Genomic DNA, 26,343 nt, shown 5'->3' on the forward strand with positions numbered 1-26,343 from the left:
TTCTGTCAACCAAGAGTTTGAATCCCCCCCCTGTTAATCAGAAATTGTAAAATACAGTAAATGCCCCTTAATGTTATCATTTGGATATTGTTATCGAACTGCAGAAATTCCTCTAATTTGTATATGAAAACATGAAAAATACATCACTCATTGCGATTAACAGTTCGGTTAATACGATCCAAATATTACAAATACATTTTTTAAACAAAGGTTTCTTTTAAAGTTTAATATGGTTTATCAGTTTGAGTTTATGTATAAACATGGCTCAAGTGGAATAGCGACACATTTTACAGGATATTAGATGAATTATGCGTTTAGACTAACGTATTTCGTCCATTTTACGCCTATTTATTTCGTTTTTTCATAGTTGCCGGTTTTTCCCGGTTGCATATTTCCGAATTCTATCCCACCCCCTTTTCGAATTCAAATAAAATCGTGACTGTTTCGTATCATTTAAGTCGTTATTGTATTTTTCTCCATGGATAATTGATGTCATTTTTATTGCCGAAAAGGAAGATTGAGCGATTCTCCAATTGTATGAGGTTTTAGATTTTTCGTAATTAAATATGAAATTTGTAAGGATGCCGATGAAACCTCAGGAACTGTTGTATATTTTCTCAAAAATACATTTTGATATTTCACGCTGTTAGTTAATTTCTTAAAAATTAATCAGATTTATTTACTAAATCGTTATGTTTAGTTTCCAAATATAGTTTTAATTTAACAGGTTTCATGCATTGATTTTTCATTGCATTTAACACACAACGGATATTCATTTTCCACTGATAATGCAACATGTAAAACAGTATCTAATAAACTCTTCTTGATATTTACTTGATTTCTTATTAGAAGTAGAAAGAAAAATGTTTATTAGATGTCTGACCATCATTCCCATTTTCACTCTTGCCGATTTAATCCCAGTATACGTTACACACGGGATTGGGTGAATTTTGCGACATTATTATAAGCAGTAAACGGGTCATTTTGGTGTTGGCGAAAATTTTCAAACTCGCGCCAAGACCATACCGCGTTCTAGGATTGTACCCTCTTTGTGTAGCCATTTATCCATCGAACAAAACTGGAATTTTTTTTTTTTTTTTTTTTTTATCATCCTTCAAGCACGCAATCGAATTTTCCAATACTTCGAAAATGTTATATGCTTGCTTGACAACAAATTTGGTTAGAAATAGGGAACACAAGTGTGTAAACTATGCATATTACAATTATCGCTGCGCGCTTTGAAATTCGATTCTCGAATTGTTCAAGCATAACGCCTGGATCAAGGGGAAAACAATACGATCAAAATTAATATATGGAAATGATTAATTTAAAATTCCTAGTAAATGTTAAACATCCAAAATTCTTTTCATATGCCGTTATATTTTTTGTTGTCAAATAAATTTTTTTTGAATTTAGCGACCCCCCAAAATTTCTTCGCGACTTGCGTACCATTGCCATAATAACGCTTTGTATTCATGTAAACCTGATTAATTCTGAAGTGGTTTAAATTCTGTCAGAAACAGTACAAGTGATCTATTTTTCAATTGCATTTGGAAAAAATGATTTCAGACTTGTTTTCAACTGCATGTAACAGAGTATTATCAGAATTACGGGAAAGTGCGACTGTGAAAATGGATAAACATCAGCTGTCCAATGTGAAAAATAATGTTATCATTTGGATATTGTTATCGAATTGCAGAACGCCCTTCAGTTTGTATACGAAAACATGGAAAATACATCGCTTATTGTGATCAACAGTTCGGTTAATACGATCCAAATATTACAAATACATTTTTTTAAACAAGGTTTCTTTTAAATTTTAATATGGTATATCAATAGAGTTTATGGATGGACATGGGTCAAGTGGAATAGCGACACATTCTACAGGATATTAGATGAATATGCGTTTAGACTAACATATAATATAACATCTTTCATATATTCCAAAACGAAAAAAGACTTTCGGCCCGCCGCGTATTTAGAGTGCCCCCCATGCCGCACAGACACTATACATTTACAAACATCCATGCAGTCTCCGGGATTCGAGCGCGAGCCTTTCGGTACGGTACTCAGAGTCACTAATCACTATCCCGGTTGGAAAAATGTGATCACATTTAATGGAGTCTTGGTGTATCACGATGGAACAGTGTTTGGACACAACAGGGTGCCCAGGCACAGTCGCCTTAACCCTTCTACAACAAGTAAAAGATTCCTAAATAGTGCACGAAATAACTAGAGCAACGCATATAATTTATATGTATATTTGTATCTAATTTAATTCTTGCTTTTAATTTATTCCTTTTACAATTGAAATTTTGTTATTCATGATTTAATTCCAGTCCCCGTTAAACATTTTTAACAATTTTCATTCAAGTTGCTTAAAAACATCTTTCGAAATAGAACTTACTAAGTATGGATTCACTCTTTTCAGATAAATCTACTATAATTAATCTTAGAAGATAAATATAATCAATATTATTTAGTAAATAAATTATATATATATATATATATATATATATATATATATGGATATGGTATGTGTGTGTGTGTGAGAGAGAGAACACGTTTTAATTCTAGTTTGCAGTACATACGGGATTCGGCGGCATTATGATGAGCAGTAAACGTGTCATTTTGGTGTTGGCGACGATTTTTAAAGTCGCGTCAAATGCTGTTCCGTATACTAGGATTTTACCTAGAACAGGGTTTCTTAAACTGTAGGTCACGACTCCCGTGTTGGTCGCGGGACATGCAGTAGGATGTTGCCAAAATTTTAGCAGTTTTGATATTTCTTTAACTTAATATAATAATTTTACAGTTATCAAATATTTTTACACAATGTATCTGAAAATAAAAAAAGCTAGACAATACAGACAAAGGGAAAAACAAAAACGTTTCGACGCATTCTTTTTATAATATAAACGTTCATTTTCCTTGCTTTGCACGTGAAGCTGTCATTTCGTTTGTTACATATTTAAAAATTTCACATCGTTCTATGTCTTAAAATTAGAAATTAAAGGGAATGACCTGAAACTGCAATAGTATATTACAGTACAAGTGAAAAAAATTGAGAGTTTCACTCATGAGTGTGTCTTATTTGCGCAATACTTATGGAGTCCCACAAAATTTGTGTAAATATTACGGGGTCCTGAGGTTTAAATGAAAGTTTATTGCAAGGTGGTAGTAGAAAGTTTTCCCTGCCATTTATATAACCGTACTTGCTAGAATAAGATATTCCGCCTCTCCCGAGTAGCTAGTCAAATTATTTCGTTTGTCTAAAACTGAAGTGAAACTCATTTCAATTTAAATCTGACAGTTTTCGGAAGCGAAGTGTTTGTTTTAGACTAAAAAAATCACCAGCATTAATTGAAATGGTAACAAAGGATTCGAATTTGCAATGACCAATGCCTTTATCCCCACATCATCAAAGAATTATTTTTATCGCCAAAAAGAGGGTTCCGCAAAGAGGTAAAATTTAGTGCCAAATGTTAAATTTAACAAGAGTAACTGCCTTCTACAGTGAAAAAAAGGTAAAAACACTGAAGGACTTAATTTAGTAAATTTTTTTGTGTCAAAAAAGGGCCAGAATCAATTTTGTGAGGGGTTACATCATGAATTTTGACAAGCATTGACGTTTCCTTGATCAGTGGTTGTTAACAAGAGCAGAGTGAAAACGCTCGAACTTTATGTCGCCAAGTGCTTCGGGTCTGGGAGGGGGCCGAAATTTACAATTAGCAAACGGTGCAAATCCATCCAATGAAATTTTAGTGTAATTTTTAACTGATTTTTCTGATTGGCTAGAAAGGGCACATGGCCGTTCGCCACTGACTTCGCGACGAAGTGCAAAAGCTTTACGGCTCATGAAATCGTGACCTCTCGATATGGCTCGTACTAAGCAGACTCCCCGTAGCGAAGCGGTTCCACCGGATAAAGGTATGGATCCTGTTGCGGACACCTCGAATACGACGGCCACTGATATGGACCAGGACAATGCTGGTCACGTTCTTACGGAGCTGGAAATTGCTACACTCCGACAAGAAATCGTTGAAGTAGAAAGGAGCATTACTAGCTATTACGGAACCATCCGGTACTTATCGGCCAACAGACCAGTCACGGACACGGACTATCATTCGGACATTCTGAAAAAGGAGATAGAAAAGAAGAAGACTCTGCTGGATCAGCTGAGGGGTAAGTTGAATATTGCTCTTTCCCATGCAAGCATTACACAGCCAATCACACAACAGAAACGCAAACCACGTGATAATTCAGACAGTGACGACGACACGGAAGGATTCAAAAAACCACACAAAACTGCTAAGGTACCCGTAAATGTTGCACCCAACAGTATACCCACCCAAAACAGCTACACAGCACTCTCGCAACCTGACACTCATTCCACCCAACCCACAACACAAATTAACAGCTCGCAAACACCAGATACAAGACTTCCCCAATATAGCACACCTACACCAATTATGGTTAAGCCGATAGATGGCGCCACACACAACCAGTACATCAAGAAACTCACTACACTGACTAATGCTACATTTTACGCCAAAATAAGTGGAGAATACCTCAAGTTACTACCATCAACAACAGATGATCACAGACAACTCACCACAGACTTACAAAAACATAACATCGAACATTATATCATTACACCCAAGCACAAACGCCCAATTAAAGTAGTTATCCGAGGCTTACCCATTACCACTGACACACATGAAATTTCCACGGAACTCACACACCTCGGATACAATGTACACAAAGTAGTACAACTCACAAGATTCAAAACCAAACAACCCATGCCACTATTTCAGATACAACTCATGCCAACACCAAACATCGACAAAATCTACAGTGAAACACACCTAGGTATGTTCATTATCACAATCGAAAAATACATCAACAAAAACATTACACCACAATGCCACAACTGCCAACGTTTTAATCACTCATCAGACAATTGTTTCTTCTTACCTAGGTGTGTTAAATGCGCACAACAACATAAAACAACAGACTGCCCAACACAAGGTAAATTAGATAACCCCACATGCGCAAACTGCCAAAAAAATCATCCAGCTTCATTCCGCGGTTGCGAGAAATTCCCCAAAAACAGAAACCTAAATAAATCACCCAATCACACTTTTACACCAAGCAATAGCACCCCAAACCTTACACAAGGGAGAACATATGCACAAGTTACTTCCAACAATACACAAGACATTAGAAATCAGACTACCAACACTACATCCAACGCGAACATTTTCACCGACATTCTATCTACACTAAAAGAACTCAATAATACTTTCGGCTACAATAACATATTTAAATTCTTCTCTACTCTCAAAAATAGCTTACACCAATTAAAAGCCGCAGACACACCCATGGAGAAACTATTAATTCTTTTTACTATTTGTGAGGAAGCTAACATCTTTAACTAATTAATTATAAAAAAAAAAAAAAAAAAAAAAAAAAAAACTCTTAAATTATATCTTTGATCTGTGAACATAACACACTTGCTTGCATGAGACCCCTCAGCTCTATTTCCAAATTCCAACTTTTTCTCCCATTGGACACTTTCACCCACCTGACCTGAAGATTTCAAGATCTCCCCGCCCACCGACGCCGCCTTCTATACCTCAGCGCAGCGACTTTCAACCTAGGAGTTAGCCTCTGAATACTTCTCCCCAAGTGCAGGTATCTTCAAATCATCTTTCTGCTGGACTATCATTGCTTACCATCCACATTGCTTATCGACATGCCATCATCACTCTGCCGAACAACACTTATGCCCATAATGTTCGAAAAGAGACGCAACTTCGATCGGGATAGGACCCTTCCGTCCAGGCGCCCGTTGAAAGGAACCTGCCGGTTCAAGGATGATACTAAGGCTATACTAAGGTTTAGAGGAGCCTTAGCTCATACTAGACTTTAACTTTGTTGGATCTAGGTGCTATTCTTGCGATTATAAATTCTCTATATATTTTTCATTGTCTAATTTGATCTAATTTTCTAATTCTTTTTAAGATCTTTAATAGCTTTCTGTTTGATATATTTTTTGTATAATTTTCTAATTCTTTTTAAGATATTTAATCTTAAATATCTTTGTATTTTTGATTTTTTTTAATATAATTTTCTAATTCTTTTTAAGAATCTTTAATATTTTTTATAAATTTTCTAATTCCTTTTTCAGATATTTTATCTTTGTATTTGATATATTTTTTTATATAATTTTCTAATTCTTTTTCAGATATTTAAGCTTTAATATCTTCGTACATAAATATTTATTCTAACCTTACTAACATTTGTATATAATATCTTTGTATATAAATACTAATTTTTCTTACTAACTATTAACATTTGTATATAATATTTTTGTAAATAATCTTTGTAATAAATACTTTTTCTTGCCATTAAAATTTTTGTATTGTAGTATATATATTGTAATTTACTTGTGTAATAAAAATAAAAATTTCTGAAATGGAGTCCGAGCCTTTCAGCTCCAGGTAATGTATATTTGCGTATTTATATTGTTTTATTTATTTTTTTAGCACTTCACTCGGTTTGTCGGTACTACCAATGTCCCGGTTAAATCTTTGTTGATGAAAATTAAATTATCTGCATTAAGTTTTTCATAATAAACTGTAGTTAAATTCTTTTAATGTATTGCATCAGTCTATTCTATTGGTTATCTATTTAATTAAGTGTTAATATTTGTGTTTAATTTTTTACATCAGTAATTGTTACTTAACGAAAGTTCATCCACTCATTAGTATGTACATGATTATTAATTTTATTTTCATCGTATTTAAAAGTACAGTTGGCGTCGTTTGATTTGCGTAACGTTTGTCTAGAGCTATTTTGTTAACTATATATATCGTTGAGCATAGCAGCAGAATTCAATTAATTTACTATAAATATAACTATAAACGGATAAATCGATGCTTTCACAGTATATTAGGAAAAGGAAACAATTGGTTTAATCCTATTTATTCTCTGTTTGAAACAACGCAGCAAATATAAAATTAGGGTGTGAAGTGCAGAATCGCCCACTTATTTGGCGCTTTTTACAAGAGTAAGAAAAACTGGATTTTTGTCAATTTCCTTTGACTTTTTTACATCAATGTGTACTTGAACAAAGGAAGATGCACATTGCCGATATTGTGCAATTCTCTGATGTTTTTTTTAAGTGAAAATACGTCGATGTGTTACCGGATAGGGTAAATCATCTTTATATGTCACAAATTATACAAATTTACACAAATTTCATTTACATGATCAGCACAAACTGATGCAAAACGGTGATATACAATCTTTTCGAAATTTGAAAACTGAGATTTTAGTTGGAAAATGAGCTAAACAAGTTAAGGTACTGCTAAAATGCAGCTTTGTATTAACAAAACACAGAATCACAATGAACAGTATTTCGATAGACTTGCTTTCGATCGAATTTCGGATCCTTTAAATTCGGTGATATCGGAAAAGCTGTGATAGAAGTGGCGGTACGCCTCAATGCCGTATAGGCTATCTATTTTGTCCGGAAAAGGTCTAATATTTTTTGCCGATTTGAATATTTTTTTTAAAGTTTGTTCAGCATATTGTGAATTTCAGAAATGTTGCATGAGTATATGAACACAAGATTCATGTAATGAGAAGTGCAGTGCATATGGATTGCTTTTGAAGCAAAAGCTTTAATCTGAGCTCCAATTCCCTTTTTTAATCACGTTACCTGCTCCATCATAACTCATAGCTAATGTTGCTACCATCTAACCCGGATTTTGAAATTATTGAGATTATAGAATTATTATTGAGTGGACCTGTAATCTTAGCTAGTCTGAGAAAATGTAGGATGTCTTTCTTATCTAATATTTTTTGACTGTTCACAAATCATCTTGTACACCATCATAAAGTTTCCTTATTATTTGAAGTGACTTCATCAGTTATAATGGAATAAAAGTGAGCAATGGTATTGCTGTATGGGAAAAAAATTTCTTTACCTCTAGCACGCAAGGCTATTGGAAATTTTGAAGACAGGCCTTTTTTAAAAATTTTTTTTTATATAGCTGTTTACTTGAATTTTATGTGATTTATGTACGAAGAACAGGCTATTTGAGAATTAAAGGTAACACACAAAACATTAAAAGAATTCCCTTTGGGTGTAATATAAAATTTGAAATCTTTCAGCTTTTATTTTAATATTTTTAATTTTATATTTTTTTCTAAAGCACAGATGTGAATTACCCCAGAAGGGCTATTAGTTTCAAAATGGCATTTTGTGTCAAATCACTTTAAATGTCGGAAGCACTTTTCTAATTGTTGTCACCAAATATTATCACCCTGTATCATATTTCATGAAACTAAATAATGATAATTTGCATGAACATATGTATGTTTACGCATTGTTGAAAAACAATGTTGCCTATAGTCATTAAATTTTGGATAACATAGTCCTCCACCCGAACATATAGGCACTTGGAAGCCTGAATTTGGAATTAACATATTTTATTATCTATTTTATACTTTGTAGAAATTTAACAAATTTTTGATTAAAAATCATAGTTTTAAAGTGAGCAGTGTAATTATTTTACATTTTGTAAAAATTTAACTAATTTTATATTGTAAACTGAAATTTAATAAAAGTAGTTAAATAAGAAATTAAAAGATCCAACTCAGTAAGTCAGAGCCGGAACAGCTAATGAAGGTTATGAGACTGTGATATTACTTTTGGTTTTGTGAAACGAAGGATTACTAGGATACTTTCAGATTGAAGTTCTGTAGAAACAAAAGTTTAAGTACCCTCCCCCTTTCTGAAGCTCTTTATTTGTTTATTGACTTTTGCTTATTAAAATGTCACTAAAGGAGATATGAGCAGAAAAACGTACATTCGGAGTTGCGATTCGTATGTTACGCTGTAAGAAAGAAACGTAGTGCCAGAGTGTCACTATGGTAAATAAATGTATTGAAAGTAAAAGTGTTATTTTCTGTAATGTGTGTGGTGTTATTTTATTGTGATATATAGCTATTCATGAGAAATAGAATAATTCAATTCAAGTGTGTTTGGTGAATTGAATTATTCTATTTCTCGTCAATAGCTATATATCGCAATAAAATAACACCACACACACATTACAGAAAATAACACTTTTACTTTCAATACATTTATTTTCCATGGCGACAGTCTAGTGCTAGCTTTCTTTCTTACAGAGTAACATATGATTCGCAACTCCGAATGTGTACATCAAGAATCAAGTTTATCGAAAATATATTTCAGCGGCGATTCTAGTGGCGCATGCGCTATTAGACAAGATTCTGCTCTGTCGCCAAGTATTTCTCAGCTAATACAAAACAAAGCCACTGTACTGAAGATAACACAGTTCAGTGAAAGAGTCTCTAAATGTCAATTACATTTAATGTTGCTGACGCAGACTCATTTTGCGTAGGATGCATATTCATAAATCGTTTCAGATGAACATACACTTGTTCGTGGTGATTAGAGAACCTTTCTTCTAGTAATGAAAAGGCTAATTTATAATTAGAGTCAACTATGGATATTGACTGAACAATACGATTAGCATCTCCTCTTAGCGCAGATTTTAAGTACTGTAATTTGACCACATCTGTTAAATTAGGATTTGAATCAACACTGGCTAAAAAATATCTTTAAGTGAAAGCTACTCGTGTAAGTTACCCGAAAACGTTGGCAAAATAATTTTGGATAATTTAACATTGACCTAAGCATTCGTGAAAACCAAAGGTTCCTATTCAATTTCTTTGGAAAGCTTAGCTAATTTACGATTTAATTCGACTTCTACATCTAAGACAATATCGTCAATCTCTTCTTTCTCTTTTACATAAGCATCAATACAATCAAAAGTCTTTAATCCGGACTTGTCATGACTTCAGCGATTCCAGATTATCGGTTTTCCCGGATTATAGATCATCAGTTTAAATCTGGTAAAATGGCATGCATAAATTATAAAATTAAAAATATAAAACCGTAATTTATGAAATAAAGAGCAATTATGATCTAAAGGGTATCAAAATTTACAAAAAAATCTTAATATTTATTTGCTTACTTTATTAAACATTTCTTTCAACCCGCGCATGCGTAAAGCATACATTATGCATAGAAATTAGAAAATTGCAACCAGAAAACTATTTGATGTGTATTCGTGATATTTATAATGACGAGGAATTTGATTTAAATCATATGAAAGAGGGAGCAAATCGAGATGAAATACTACATTTAATAACGAATTATAAGCCGATTAAAATAAAAACATCTGCCATGAAGATGAGGATAGTGCTGAGAGATCAATTTCCAGTTCATTGCACGCCGTGACGTCCCCCCCCCACAGAGCAGCTTGAAATTGATAAACAGATTTTGGAATGGTTAGAGAAACAAAGGATATGCCTTTATCCATTTTTTGCAGCAATTCCACTTTTTGTTTGATGGACATCGAAACATGCTTTCCCTTTGTAGATTCTTTGCAGCTCCAGTATCGGAAATTGTGTTTGACATAATCGAAAGTTCCAACTTACTTTTATTAAATTGCTCTAATAGTCTAAAAGAAAATAATAAGCCGTATCCAATTAGAAGATTAAGGAACAACACAATCTGCAACATTAACTGAAATAGATAATTTTAGCTTAGCTTATACCGTCCGTTATACATTAAACGCGCATGCGTAAACGTATTATGCATATGCGTAAACGCATGCGCGGAAAATTTGTAGCTTTGAGGTCCGGATTATAGATCATTCCGGATTATGGATGTCCGGATTAAAGACTTTTGACTGCACTTTCTTCAATACATAACCCGAACAAAAAATCGAAATTGGAATTTATCTTTGTCTCGAACACTTTAAACTTATTCTTCAGCACTTCCAAATCACTTCTTTGGATATTTTTGTCGGCAACGTTTTGTTTTAACTTTGTTTTCAATGTATGTTTTTTCGCTGATATCTCCTTTAGTGACCTTTTAATTACCAAAAGTCAATAAACAAATAAGGAGCTTCAGAAAGAGGGATGGTACTTACTTTTTTGTTTCTACAGAACTTCAATCTGAAAGTATCCTATGTAATTCTTCATTTCACAAAACCGAAAGTAATATCACAGTCTCATAAACTTCGTTAGCTGTTCCGGCTCTGACCGCCTAAACAATTAATTAAACAACGTTGAACAATTTAATTAATTGTAACAAATTGCCTCAGGCTCTTTTATAAGTATTAGTTTATGTTTTATAAAAATTTAGCAAATTTTTGATTAAGAAACATATTTTTAAGGCAAGCAGTGTAATTAATAAAACATTTGTATTTTAAGTGTGCAAGACAGTCTGTCTGAAATTGTAGCTTTTAAATACTTTCAGTCCAAAGTAGCATTATCCCAAACATCTAATGATTGTCTGTAAATGAAAAAAATTGCCCGTTTGGACCTAATTTTTATCCTATAAAATCTGAGATTGTTTTCATTATTTATTTGAGGGGTACCGAACCCAAGGTTTGCCTAACTTTTCAACCACAAGGTTTGTGCTTACATTATTTTCTTATTTTTTATAAAAAGTTTTAGAAAAGTATTTAAAATAAATGGATCTTATATCGAGTTAAAGAAAGTGCTTACAGATTGTATTTTTTAAATAAGCTAATTATCTTTAAGATAAATGCTATTATTTTTTTTATGATGACAATAATAGGAAAATAAGGGGAATAAAGTCTCCTGAATATTTCTTTTTGCAGAGTTATTTATATTAAAATAAATTTCATAATCCTTAATTTTATTTGCATGAATTTCACATATTTCATAAAAAAACAGATGCATATTTGTATCCTATAAAATAATTTGTTAAAATTCTACAGGATATTTGAGTGGGCTTCCCAGACACTGTTATTTCATAAAATAACAAGCAAATATTTATATTGTATACATCAATGCCTTTAAAGATTACGTTATTTCATGTAATTGTAAGATACCTGTTTAAGTATTTATTCCATGCTAAAAGAAATTATTTGTAAATTAGGTGATATTAATTTCTTTAAAAGTAATTCATGGGTTCAGTGCAAATTGCATTTTATTTTATAAGAGAAATTTCGTTTCACAAACTTTTTGCATACACAAAGCTTTCGGTCGAAGGCTTCTTAGTATTTTTCGGTTTCGGCACGAAAATCGCCTACAGGTCGGCAGATAGTGTGGCTGGATACGAGGTTTTTATTTATGAACCTCGCGCTGTAACATCTTTCTCTATTGATTGCTATTTCCCTACTGCCAGTTGCCGCATTCATTCGAAACCATTTCGTATTTATCAAAATCTGACAAGAATATTCTGCGTGTCGTGATTTGGAAAGCCATCTTTCAATACGAAATAATCCGTAGATACACCTAGAAGATTAAAGGTGCCATTTAGTTGTTGAGTTATCGATGAAATGGTTTCATTTCATGGTTCTTGGACTATAGTTTAAGCCTAATTTTCTATCACGAATGAGGCCCACCAGCGGCCGAGCGGTGGAGTCGCCGAACGCTGGTAGTCGTTCCGAGGTTTGAATCCCAGGAATGGGCTGGGCGTTTTCGTGGTTTTCCCCATGTGTAACGTGTATACGAGCCAGTTTCCCTTAGAAAGTGCTCCACAAAGGCACAGGCAGATAGCCCTTGAGGCTTTGTCATAATCACACACAGTCATGAATGATGCCTTTTCTTTTTCAAAATTTTATTGCAAATTTTTCATCTCTGGCAATTTCTAAATAGATAGATTCGATGCACTTTTAAAAAGTTTAAAAAGTATACCAGTATTTCAGTGGTAAATTAAAATTTAGAGCTATCTAAATTTATGTGCAGTCATAATTCACTTGCATTTAGAAGTATCTAAATTTATGTGATGTCAGTTTATGATTTAAATGGATGTGTGTGCCAAGTTTGATGCTTTTATGCATGTACTGTCACTGTGGTTTATTATGGTCTCGGTAATAAAACTGTACCTATTTTTGTTTATTATAGGAATGCGAAGCGCCCAAGAAGAGGATGTGAGCAAACAAGCCCTGTGGATGTGGAGGCTGAGAGGTAAGATACCAATTTTTTCTCTTGGCTTCTTTTTTTTGTTATTGTTGCTTCTTTGTCTTTGAGTATGGTAGTAAAGTCATGCTGCGATAATGATGTTAATGTCACACTGCGACTTTTGTATAACTTCACAAAGTGACATAAATTTAATTGCTTTAAAGCAGCGGTTCTCAACCTTTTGACTAACACATACCATCTAAACAAAAATTTAAAAACCTTAGTACAACCAGTATAATTATTGTACATTTTATAATACTTATTCAGTTTCTCAATATAAATAGAAAAAATAAACGTTTTGCCATTTGCACAAGCTATTGGCTATCTGTATTAAATAGGCACACATAAAAAATATTAATTAAGAATTGGTTACCATTTTAATTATCAAAATTTAAGTTATATACTTAAATTTAGTGTAAAATTTGGGCCTGTTTAAGAGAGATCAATTTCTTTGTCTGGCCTTATTTCACTTAGCTTTAAGTGTGATTCACTTTTAATTTTATTCTGTATTTATTTTTCAAATAAAACATGGAAGAAAATCCTTGTTCACACAAATAGGTTGTGCAAAAAGGCAATAAAAATTTAGCTTTATTTGAAATGCCTTTAAATTCTTTCTTTCGGTGTAGCCAAAAGTTGTTATTTATGAAATCTTCAGTGGAAGTGCAATCACAGGAATTTTCTAACAATTGTTCTTTTTTTCTTCATAGAATTTTTGAACTTTGTTTCTTTGCCTACCACCTATTTTTTATCTTGTGTACCACCTGTTGAGAATTGCTGCTTTAAAGATCTGTGTGGGTGTCGCACAGTGTTACATTAGTTTAATCAGTATAATGTCGCAATAGCAGTATTTCAGACATCTCCTCCAGTAAAACTGATAACAGCAGAAAAGCGTTTTATTGATCCAGTAAGAAGTTACTCTTCCAGTTATTAAAATCTTACTGGAATCTTTGGAATTTTTTAATTATTGAATATAGTCATCACAATCATATCAGATTTCCTCAGTGATTATTGTTATATCTCATTGTATTGAAATTATATAACAGATGCGTTTATGATTAATTTACATTTTTATGTAAAACTTTGCTCTCATAAATTGCTATAAAACTATATGCTCATAGTTTTTGTGTATCACTTTTGTGTACTTGCGTGTATTGCTATAAAACATATGCTAATAGTTTTTGTGCAAATAAAACTTACATTTCTTCATTCAAATATTTAGTATAGCCAATAACTACAGTGAGCATAGTTATGTGAATGAAATTAAGCATATAAAACAATTTGTTTTCCAATAAATGTAAGAAAGTTTTAAATAGCAAATTTTCTAGTGTATAAGACGCACTTTTTTTCTTTGAAAATAAGTCGGGAAAAAAAGGAGGTGCATCTTGTATGTCGATACTCAGTTTTTGATTGCATTAATTTCTGGAAATTTCCTCTTTTTTTGGAGTTATGTGATTTTTTTCTTGTTTCCTTGCGATGTGTGGGAATATTACAGTTACGGAGAGCTTAGTAAATGTGCATCTGGCATGAAAACTGCAATTTTTGCGAACGACTTTTAAGTGGGAAATTTCAACTGTTTGGTGTTTCTTAAGTTTGTTGGCAAATTATGGTTCAAAAACAACATTGAAATTGCTGTAACAAAGCATGCAAGCTGGATGCAGGCTTCAAATTTTGAGGTTACACCATCAAGAAGAAGGGGAAGGCCTAACATTTGGAAAGTTTGTGAATGGGTCAAAGCATCTTGGGATGCTGTGAAAACAGAGGCAGAGGTTAAATCATGTATGAAGTGTGGCATTATTAATACACTGGATGGTACAGAGGACAATCTGTTGTATGAGGACTCGAATGCTGATTTAGGAGAGGTCTCAAGTGACTTTTCATTTAGCTATGGTGATGAGTGTTTAGGTTTTGATGAAGAAAATTAAAAGCTCTTCCCCAGATGAATTGTGGGTATAAAGTATTACTTTGTATTTATATTTAAAATACTGTAAATTCATTATAATGAAATGTGTATAAAAAAAGGGAGATGTGCCTTATGCGCCTGCAAATACGGTAATAAAGATATAAAAATATCCATTCACTTAAGAGAAACTTAAATTCATTTCCTGCAAAAATTTTAAAAGATCCTTTTAATATATTTAATGCAGCCTTTTCTTAATTAATAAGAAGTTAATATTTTTAATAACATATTTTATTTATATCGGCAATTCTGTCAATGTTTACATGTTTTTCGAATGGCCTTTCATCGAATTTTACAAAATATGACTCGTATTCATAATATAAGTTTACAATGTCTCCTTCAGCCTCATGAAATTAAACAAAATATGCATTATTATTATAAAAAATTATAATGCTATTATATGCATTGAGATGAGCAGTGACTGGCAAGAGTTTTAAAGCTATTTATTAAATTTTAAATTACTTTAAAATTGAAAGAAAGCTCCAAATTTTTAAATAGGTACTAAACATTTTGATGATTGTTTGATTTACTATTTTGAAGTTTTATTATTTATCATTTATACTTTTATTATTTTTGAAACTCGGACGCTTCCAAACACATGAATTTATAATACTTACAATTCAGTAAAAACAAATACAAACTTAAAATTTTAGATTCTAAGCTTTCAAGACAGCTTCTGTACACAAAAGTACTCGCTGTTATACACTCATGTCCATAAATTAAGGATAATGCAAAATCAGGCAAAGGAAAAGTTAGAAGCAAAACAAATTTGACTTATTTGTAAAGCTTATTTATTAAACAAAAGGTAAAGAGCAAAAACAGATGCTATATGTTTGATATTATTAAAAAAATTAGCGATTTCTTTTCTCCCTGGAGCAAATTACCAAAAAAAAAAAAAAAACTTATTTCCAAAAACCAATATTACATGGTTGGTTTGATTGTTAATACATTGTATGTCTCCCAGACGATGCAATACAGTCCGTACAACGCCTAGGCATCTGAGTATCAAATTATCGATCTGATCTTGGGGGATATTACATCACTCAAAAAGCAATGCACTCCGAAGTTCCGGTAGACATGTAGAAGGAGGTTGACGGGCTGCAACTCGTCGGCCAAGCATGTCCCACACGTGTTCTACTGGTTCAAGTCTGGTGAGAATGCTGGCCAGTCTGTACGGGTGATATCCTCCGATTGAAGGCATTCGCTTACGATATTTGCACGGTGAGGACGGGCGTTGTCATCCATAAACAAATTGTGTGCCCATGGCACCCCGAAACAAATGTGCATGTTGTTCCAGAATGACGTCCCGATAGATATGGCTTGTCATGATTCCAATTTGAACATGAAGGTCAGTTCTGGAACCCAGAATAATTCCACCCCAAACGAGCACTCCTACACCACCGTAACGGTGTCGTTCAATGATGCTTTCTTGGTGGTAACGAATACCTGGAGCTCTCCATATGAAAGAAAGTCCGGCGAGAATCAGACTGCAAGCTAAACCTGGACTCGTCGGAAAACATCACACAAGCCCACTGTTGTGGTGTCCACAGTGGTCCACTCTCTACTCCAGGCTAACCGCAGGCGACAGTGAGTTGCAGTAAGTGGAACGCATCTGACAGGTCTACGAACATATAAACCAATCTGCCCTAAGCGTCTGTACACGGTCTGCCTTGAAATTGTCGTACCAGTGGCTGAAGAGAGCTGACAAGGCAGGTCTCAGGCTGTGCTCCACCTGTTTGTTTTGGCAGTAACTGCCAAATACCGGTCCTTATTCGGCGCTGTAACTCTGGGGCGACCTGTGCTGTAACGTCTACTCACATTACCATCATCTGGGAATCGTTGCCAAAGCCTGGAGATGACACTCTGGGCAATTCCAAGTTTGTCTGATACTTCCAGTTGGGTACGCCCACATTCCAGACGGCCGATAATTCTACCACGTAAAAAATCATCCAAATGCCTCCTTTGTCGGTTATTGCACTGAAATGCTTATAAAGCCCCTGCGAACTATTTGGTTATTGCACTGAAATGCTTATAAAGTGCCTGCGAACAATTTTACTTCTTTGCCTGTATTCGTTATATATCACTTTCTTACATTCTCGTCATTGTGAAGTACCATCGGTGTCATCTGGTTACTTCCTAAAATTTGCATATGATTCTTGAAGATGTGTGTAGTGATGTTACAGGTGATATTTTAGTATATTTTAGAGTTCGATTTCCGCGTGACTCCGAATTATCCTTAATTTATGGACATGAGTGTAGTAGCAACTTTGTTGCAGCATATTTTGGGTGCCCCCATGCTGCACGGACACTATACATTTACCACCCACCAACCTTTTTTGAGATTAACTGTTATAGTAGCACCTTTCTTTTCAATTGTTGCAGGGAGATGAGTTTGCACTATCTCTAAAAAATACGTTAAATGGAAAATTTACTTGTGAATTTTTAATTATAATTACTGCATATTTAAACAGAAAGTCAATTAATTAAAAACCATAACATTTTTGCGATGCAACTATCACACGGAGGACGAGTCCAAGGATTTTCAAGTTCTCTTTCCCTACGATCAGCTTCTTGAAAGAACTTTTCGGCTTGCAGCATATTTTGGGTGCCCCCATGATGCACAGACACTATGCATTTACAACCCCCGAACCTTTTTCGAGATTCGAACCCGAGTGCTTTGGTACGGCAGTCGGCCTGATCGAGCGGTAAAATATAATGTAAAAGAACAAAGCTTTACTTAATTCAGCTCAATTACTGACAAATGGATAGATAACAAACTAAGTAACAATACATCATAAAAATTAAATAGCAGAACAAATGAGGATTAAACATCATTTTAAGAATAAAAAAAAGTTAGACATTTTAAATAACATTTTAAACATTTGCGATCAGATAAAACTGCTATTTTATGTTGTCTTCTAATTCATTTAAAGTCTTCTTGACATAACAGGTTCATACACTAAATATATTACTCTTCCTTCATGCTTTGGGATATCTTTCCAAATGCTAATATCTATCTGCTTTATTTCTTCTGGGATGGTCACATATGCATTTAGTAGCACTATGCACTATTCATGGAAGTCTGGTCTTATTTTATTCGATTTTTTGAATAATTAAGATTTGACTCAGGCTGAGAGCTACGGGTGCTGGGTGTGACTTAATTTGGCAGATTTCATATTATACGTAATGTAAGTTATCAAGATATTTTGTAAATGATGATGTACATAAAAATATATTTATAAATGTTGACTTATGTAAAATAACCTATGATAACTTCAGGGATTTAAATGCCCCCCTTTTTTTTTCACTTACCCAACTGTACTCTTCGGCTAGCGTGTCCGACATCACTTCAAAATATTTGTTACGATTACTATTAATATGTTTACGTTAGTCTCCTTTAACAATTATATGTTTCAATTCATTGACCTAAATAAATAAATATATAAATAAAAATTGACTTTAATCTATAAATGCATAACCAACAAGATTTCTTATTCTATCATTTAAGAAAATTATTTCAACTTCACAGAACACTCAAGAAATCTAACTTTCCTCAAAATAAAATGCAAATGTAATGGAAACTTATTTATAAAATCATAATGTTTTCATTGCTTTGAGTTCCATATTTGTATTTTAGTACATTTTCTGCAGTTAGTTTTTATGTAAAGAAAATAAGATAATACTGAAATAGAAAATTTCATTTAAGCAAAAACGTAACAGAAATTACTTTATAAAATGAAAATGTGTGCAAAAAGTAAACAAAATAAAATAAAATTAAATTAAAAAAAAAAAAAAAAAAAAAAAAAACTATTAGGATTAATGTAAAATATTATTTTACAATACCACAGGAGCTATGTTGTTGAGAAACATTCTCTCTAAAAATTGAAGTTCTAATTCAGTTTTTAATTGGAATATATTTAATTCTGAATTTTTCGGTTGATTGCACAGTTAGGAGTTTTCAGCAACTCCACCTTTTCTTGCAATATTTGTAATCTACTTGATAAAGAATTTAAATTTTTTAAGATTAGATGTTGAAGTTCTGCGGAAGGGAAAAGGTTAGGGTATTACATATTTAATTTAGAAGTCAAACAACAAAAATCAGCGTTATATTTACAAAATTTTCACAGTGACTGTTTACTGTGAAAATTTTGTAAATATAACGCTGATTATTGTTGTTTGACTTCTGAATTAGTATTTATTCGGCGTGTTATTGTGTCTTTATTACATAATTATTCTAAAAACCTGAAAACAGAACACTTTTAAAAAATTGACTATTGGCAAATTCAGAAAGTTACTGTTAAAAAATTTCCAGCTGCGGTAAGATAGATTTCCCACAAAGCAGGTTTAGGATTTGCTAGATTTGGCGAGAAATCACCCATTTGGCAACATCTTTCAGCGAAATTGGCAATATGCCGTAGACGGATGGAGAACCATTTAGAATGAGTTCTTACTGGTTTGACTTAGAATGTTCTCGAATGCATGCTAAAAGCTATATAAACCCTGCCTGTATGCGGAGTAGCAGTAGTATCTCGAGTCTATCGAGTTGATTTTCAGTCTAGTATTGAGTTGATTGGGGAGTGCGTAGAGAGAGTCTCTTAATGTATTGCGAGTTAGTGCATCATCGAGTCTTATCTTGGAGTATGTTGAGCTCCAAGAACGATTGAACTGAGTCAGAAGCTGTATTCTAGTGCTTATTGTGGAGTGCATCGCGAGTTGTAGCGTCGAGAATCTCGACAGTACGTCGAATTCTGAGAAGACTGAACCTAGTCGGGAGCTGTACTCTAGCACTTTGCTGTGAAGCTGTCTTCACTGTTATAGCCTAAAGGCTCTGTTGCTGATTGTTTCAATGTGCTTGTCGCAGTTTTTGGACGACTGTAAACATGTTTTTGGAGATGTCCTGAATAATACTGGCAAATACATTGTGTGTTTATTAAGTGTCATCGTTAATCACTCCAAATTGCATGAACCTGTACAGGAATGCAACAGTACGAAACCTTTATTGGGTCTTTCTGATGAGCCTGCTTTTGGAGTATTAGTCCTCAGATTTGCAGTGAGGACTAGCTAAAACAGATGCAGAAAATTCTGGTTGAAAATATTTTCCTTGTGTGCACTCTGGTAGCAATGGCAAGCACAGCTCTGCTAGCTTTTTTACTATAGTACTTTTTTACTTGTTTACTTTTTTTACTCATCTGAAGAATCGGAGAATTTAAATCGCTAGTGTTTTTTTTTTTTTTTTTTTTACTTTTCGATGTCTGAAAACTTCATAGCCAACTTTAACTTTTCTATGCCTTTTTCACTGAAAATTTTAAATTTCCGTTATCACTCATAAACAATAATTTAACATAAAGCAAAAAGAATGAATTAAATAATCGTTTAATGTTAGATTAAACATCTAAATGTTCTAGCAGCATTTATTTGCTCATGTATAATTATCGAAATATTTGATGTAAAATTAAATTAACAGTCATGGCTACATTATTTTATAAAATTCTGCAAATTTCAGATATTTTGCAACAATTTATTCAATAAATAAATCAAATAGAATTTTTATGGTTTCGAATTGTAGGATTATACTATTTCATTATTTTTCCACTGCAAAATTAAGGTGACCGAATAGATTTTGAGAGCATCAAATTTGTATAAAAAAAATGCAGTTAAATGTTAAAGCAAATATATATTATATCCTGATATGATTGTTAATTTTTGAATTTTTTAATACATGCATTCCTATTTTTAAACAACTAGTCTGGTAATTAAAATAATGTTAAGATTCAAAAACCAAACTACCAACTCGTACTAATAATTTATGGATAAAAGTACTAAAAATGGAGATGTTACTATATTTTAAAAATATTTTGGTACTGATGTCATTCATAACAGCATTTTCCATGTTCTATTCAGCTTTCTAAATTATACAGTGAGAAAAATGAGCAACAAGAACACATAATTATAGAAAATATCATACTTGTCGATGCAAAAATTTAGAGAACCCGGTGAAATTGCCAAAGTTCTCAATAATCTGGGGCTTGATGTGATGCAATCATTTTGTTCAGTTTGATTCATTTTTTCATATTACATATGTCATTTATCCATATCAGCCCAAAACCAAGAATTTGGCACCGTTTGTACACCTTCATCAAATTCAGCAATGTAAAAGAAACTCTTGAAAAGCTAAAATAATTATTTTAGGTATTTTAGGTAAATTTAAAATAGATCAAGTCTTAAAATAAATAAAAAAGCACTATTTCATTCAAAATATTTCAGGTTCAAAGCATAAGTTTAGAGAAGAACAATTTACAAATAGATTTGAGTTTTAATACAATTTATTCCTGTGTTCTTATTAAATACGCATTACTGTTCTTTTTTAATCGATACAGATTTAAGTTTTGGTAGAGGGATAATTTTTTTTTACTTTGGTGTAATAAAGGCGTTTCTTCGAAAACATAAATTGGAAGAAATATTCTTGATGAATACTTACAAAATAATCTCTCTCTCTCTTTATTTATTTATTTATTTATTTTTAAATCTTAAATGATCATAAACAGCGTTTTTGTTAAAAATGCTATCTGTAAAATTTTCTTTAGTAAACACCAGCAAAATGGAAACTGCCCTAACATAATTAGAATTTTATTTATTTTATTAATGTATGTATAATGATGTATCTAAGTATGAAATCAATTAAAAATCAGCTTGCCATTTAAAAAAAAGCCTTGCTTTTATCAATTAACCCAAGTACATTTAGAAACAAATTTAATTGGTTTAATTATTCAGAGACTACTTTTAAGGAATGACTATATAGAAAATATTTCATATGAAATAAAGTTGCAACACTTAACTAATAGGATCACGTTCATTATTCTTTGCAGAACTTTATTGACATAGCTAATTTTATCTGCATATACATGTTTATGAATTAAATGCATATTCAACTGAGTAAAAGGAAATAATTATTTAATTTAAATTTTGTATATTTTGCTCTTTAAACAACCTGTTATTAGTAGTATATTCTGAGGCAGGAAAGTGATGTTCTATTTTTATTGCATTGCATGATTATTTTCGTGTTATTTAAAAAAACATTAGCAAGCCTTGTGAAAACATAATCGAGTATATTTAGTTATCAATTAAATAAATTACATCATCAATTAAATAAATTACACAGACATCAGAAGTATGCAACCTGATAATGTAATGAAAGTATGTAGCATTTATGAAAAATTGTGGCTCGAATTGAAAGAACAGGAAATTTCTACAAATATTCTCATATTTAGAGTTGATTTTGGACTGACATCACTTTCATGAATTATTAGTTTTTTCTTCTTGATTGGTATGATGTCTCTTTCATCACTTGAGTATTCGTGATACGATTCTGCTTCAATAGATGATAAATTAGGGGAGATCTCACATCGACTAGACTTCATGATGAAATCCATAATTAACAATTGCCTGTTGTTTTTTTGTCCCCCTAAATCTTTTTAAACATCCGTATATAGATTTAAACACTTACTAAGCTCCCCTTGGAATCGGAGATTTCATTCGACATTTGTGTCATATTGTAAAAAATGATTACCTAATTTTCTTCCCAATTCAAGTCCTACTCTGATGACTTTAGCTGTGAATGCAGCTGGTTCAGATTGGTCTTCATCATGTTTATTTGTTTCATGAATCATGTTAACTAACTCATCCTCATTTAGTTCTTCATCAACCATTATTCCTTTAATATATGCTTGAGCTAAATCCTCAAAACCTTCTCCTACTACAGTTTGAGCCAATTTAGTGATCTGAGAATATTCACACTCTAATGGTAATCTATCATTCTCATCTTTAGCAACATCCAGCGTATTGCTTTCCAGCATGCGTTGAGCATTGATTGTTTAATCTGAGTATATGACAGTCCAACACAATCTAAGATTGTAAATTTCTTCCAAGCATCCATAAGAGTAAGATTCATTATTCTCCATTTTTTCTAAAATATACCTAAAGGTTTGTTTGATATACACAATGTTGTAAAAGCCAGAAAATATTACTTGATTCAATGGCTGTAATAAAGAAGTTGTATTTTTTGGGCAAAAAGACTATTTCTACTTTTTTGTGTTGTAAATTTTGAAGATGACCAGGTGCATTATCTATTAAAAGAAGAGTCTTAAAAGGCAATCCTTTTTTACCTAAATAATTTTTGACATCTGGGACAAACATGGTAAGAAATCATTCATTGAACCTTATGGCAGTGACCCATGCTTTCCTGTTAGGCATCCAATAAAAGGGAAGGTTATTTATATTTGTTCCTTTAAATGAACATGGTGTTTTTGATTTGTTAATAACCAATGGTTTCATTATATAATTGCCTGAAGCATTGCAACAGAAAAAAATTGTATGACTTTTCACTACCTTATGACCACTAGCTGATTTGCAAGGTACAGTCAAAAGTCGTTAATTCGGACACCTATAATCCGGAATGATCTATAATCCGGACCTCAAAGCTAAAAACTTTCTGCGCATGTGCCGCGTTAGCACAGGCGTTTTACGCGAGCGCGTAAGAACTTGACTACTGCGCATATGCGTGTGAGCAAGCGCAGAATACGTTTTCGCCTGTGCGTTTAATGTATAACGGATGGTGTAGGCTAAAATTATCTAATTATCTATTTCAGTTAATGTTAATGATTGCATTGTTCCTTAATCTTCGAATAGGATCCCGCTTATTATTTTTTGCAGACTGTAAGAGCAATTTTATAAAAGTAAACTTGAACTTTCGATTATGTCAAATAGAATTTCCGATGCTGGAACTTCCAAAGGATCTACAAAACGAAAGTATGTTTCAATGTCCAACAAACAAAAAGTGAAATTGCTGAAAAAAATGGATAAAGACATGAAGAATGTGACAGAGAGGTTAGTGAAAACGAAAAAATTTCCATTGACCAGTTAGTCGGTATTCTCGGCACAGCAATTAACGGGACTTGAACAGCAGAACTTTTTAACTGAAAAGAAATTATGTCTGTTTATAGAATTAAAGAGAAAGTATTAGTATCACATAAAATGAAGCAACTTAAACAACTTACATTGAAAGAAATGTTTAATAAAGTAAACAAATAAATATTAAGCTTTTTTTTCTGTAAATTTTGATACCCTTTAGATCATAATTGTTCTTTATTTCATAAATTACGGTTTCATATTTTTAATTTTAGAATTTCTGCATGCCATCTTACGAGATTTAAACTGATGATCTATAATCCGGAAAAATCGATAATCCGGAATCGCCGAAGTCCCGACGAGTCCGGATTAACGACTTTTGACTGTATTTTTTTTTTTTTTTTTTTTCAGAACAACGTAGACACGTCAGCATTGAAGATCTGATCAGAAATGTAGGAGATCGTGGCAATTGATTTCAGCAAATTTTGCTGGATATTGTTGTTACATTCGAATCAGCAGATGCACTTTCTCCTTTCAATCTTAGATTATGTAAAGAATGCCTTTGTTTAAATATTATTAAATCTCTCAAACCAACCATGACTTGTGGAAAAAGATACCTTTTTTTCATCTGACAAAGTCGATAGTGACCGATTCTTAAGTGCTTTATAAATTTTTAAAGCCTTGTTTCTAATAGCATCAGTATCAATTGGAATCCATTTTAAATTTTCGTCTTCTACCCATATCTAATTCTTTTTCTAGTAGAGTCTTCATTTTTTTTTTTTAATTGTCCTTATTGCGGCTTCATTCATGGAGTAAAATTTAGCAACATTTGTTACTCCTTCTCTATTACATAGATGATCTAATATTTTAATTTTTGCTTCTAATTTCATTTTTGATTTTTTTTTAAAAATCGTTTTGGCATTATAATACTTTAAAAAATTTACATAAATTATAAAAAATGCCACAAAAACTATAAATGTTGAAAACTTGCTAGTAAACATTCAGATATGTAGATAAAAATGATGTAATCCTTGCTGCTAAAATACTGATACTGCATTAGTTCGCGTGAACCATATAATTTAAAATTTTACTGTTATGAAATGCATATACATACTATTGAGATTCCCCTAACACGGGGAATCCCCATCCTTGTTGTTGCCACCAGTGTTACCAAAGAAATGAGATTAAAAAATGACTTCAAATGTATGTATTTGCATTTATGCAGCAAATACTATTTTACTAAGTTTTTGAAATCTGTTAATTTTTAAACTGTGTAAAACTGAAATCATGTAAAACAGGTAAGTACTGTATAAATCGAGGGATAGGTGTATTTCCACGAGATGTTAATACATCAGAACTTTAAATGTCTGTACATATATACTTGAAGATGAAATCCTGCAAAGTTGACAAATGTTTTTAGGAAAATGAAAATTAAAATGGAAATACAAATTTAAATTTCAATAAATTTGACTTTCTTATCGTCAAGACTGCACTTGCATTGTTTTAGAGTGGAATTCATACAGAAAAGCTTCTAATTTCAAAATTGTCGTGTAGTTTTTGTAGTAAAATATATTCCTGTTTCTAACTTTTCCAGGTCTAATAAAGAATACTGCTTTAACATATGGTTAAATAAAATGAAAAGGCATGATCTTTTGTAGTATTTGTAATAATTTGTCTGTCATGTTACCACAAGTTTTTGTTGGTGTTAATTGTTTTTTATTTTCATTTTTTACTCAGAATTGCAGAATTCCAGGTCTTTAAATTTCTAAAAGATAAGCAACAAAGCATAGTATTTAAGAAAAATTTTTATTATTTGCACTTCAAATGCCGCATATGTCAACTAAGTTTAAAGTTGTATATTTTAATACAGAATTAAAAAGAATTAACACCAACGTGCTGCTAATTTGTGTGTGTCCAGTGAATTAGAGGAAAGACCATTCTTAATGCCCATCAACCATGATTTACCAACAATGCGAGAAACAGGCCATCTTTGGAAATCAGAATTTATTTTAGCAACATAAACGTTATTTATACTAGATTTGCATTTGCTGTCATGTAAGTTTTTGATGGGCTTCTGAAACAAAAGAAAATATTTGTTGGTGGTATGATGAAATAAAATATTTGATACTAATACTCTCCGACTGTCATCTAAAATCACACAATCGTTTCCTTTGTTGAAACAATTTATTGTGAATAGGTTTTCTTTTCCTTTTTTATTTGGACATCTGCAGCTTCATTTAGAGTATGCCCTTCCTCGATGAACTAATGTTCAGTTGTAGTGGGTTCCTGGGCATAGCCTTATCCCAGTGTAGTAAGTTAATACTTTTACGAATGTTAAAGAAATAATGTTGCTGAAGTTCGTAAAAATAAAAATTCGAAGAGCAGTTATGGCAGTGAAATGAAATGAAAGCAATTGTGACATTATAATCAGTAGTAAT

The 26,343-nt window shown here is 32.4% G+C and overlaps 1 long non-coding RNA gene and 1 pseudogene across 4 annotated transcripts in view; one reads left to right on the plus strand and one right to left on the minus strand.

Moving 5' to 3' along the window:
- Positions 1–26,343, plus strand: part of LOC146997126 (cullin-5-like) — a 194,861-nt pseudogene that overhangs the window by 143,953 nt on the left and 24,565 nt on the right. The window contains exon 11 of the transcript XR_015041138.1: positions 12,988–13,050. The product of XR_015041138.1 is annotated as a cullin-5-like (transcript). The remainder of the gene's footprint in view (positions 1–12,987; positions 13,051–26,343) is intronic.
- Positions 1–26,343, minus strand: part of LOC146997127 (uncharacterized) — a 165,268-nt gene that overhangs the window by 133,254 nt on the left and 5,671 nt on the right. The window contains exon 2 of one of the 3 annotated variants that reach the window (XR_015041135.1): positions 20,967–21,172. The exons of the other annotated variants lie outside the window; for them this stretch is intronic. This is a non-coding gene — a long non-coding RNA (uncharacterized LOC146997127). The remainder of the gene's footprint in view (positions 1–20,966; positions 21,173–26,343) is intronic. 3 annotated transcript variants of the gene reach the window in all.

The sequence above is a fragment of the Stegodyphus dumicola genome, chromosome 5 (assembly GCF_044657685.1).
Source record: "Stegodyphus dumicola isolate Sdum_Otavi_A_Nest chromosome 5, ASM4465768v1".
Lineage (NCBI taxonomy): Eukaryota > Metazoa > Arthropoda > Arachnida > Araneae > Eresidae > Stegodyphus > Stegodyphus dumicola.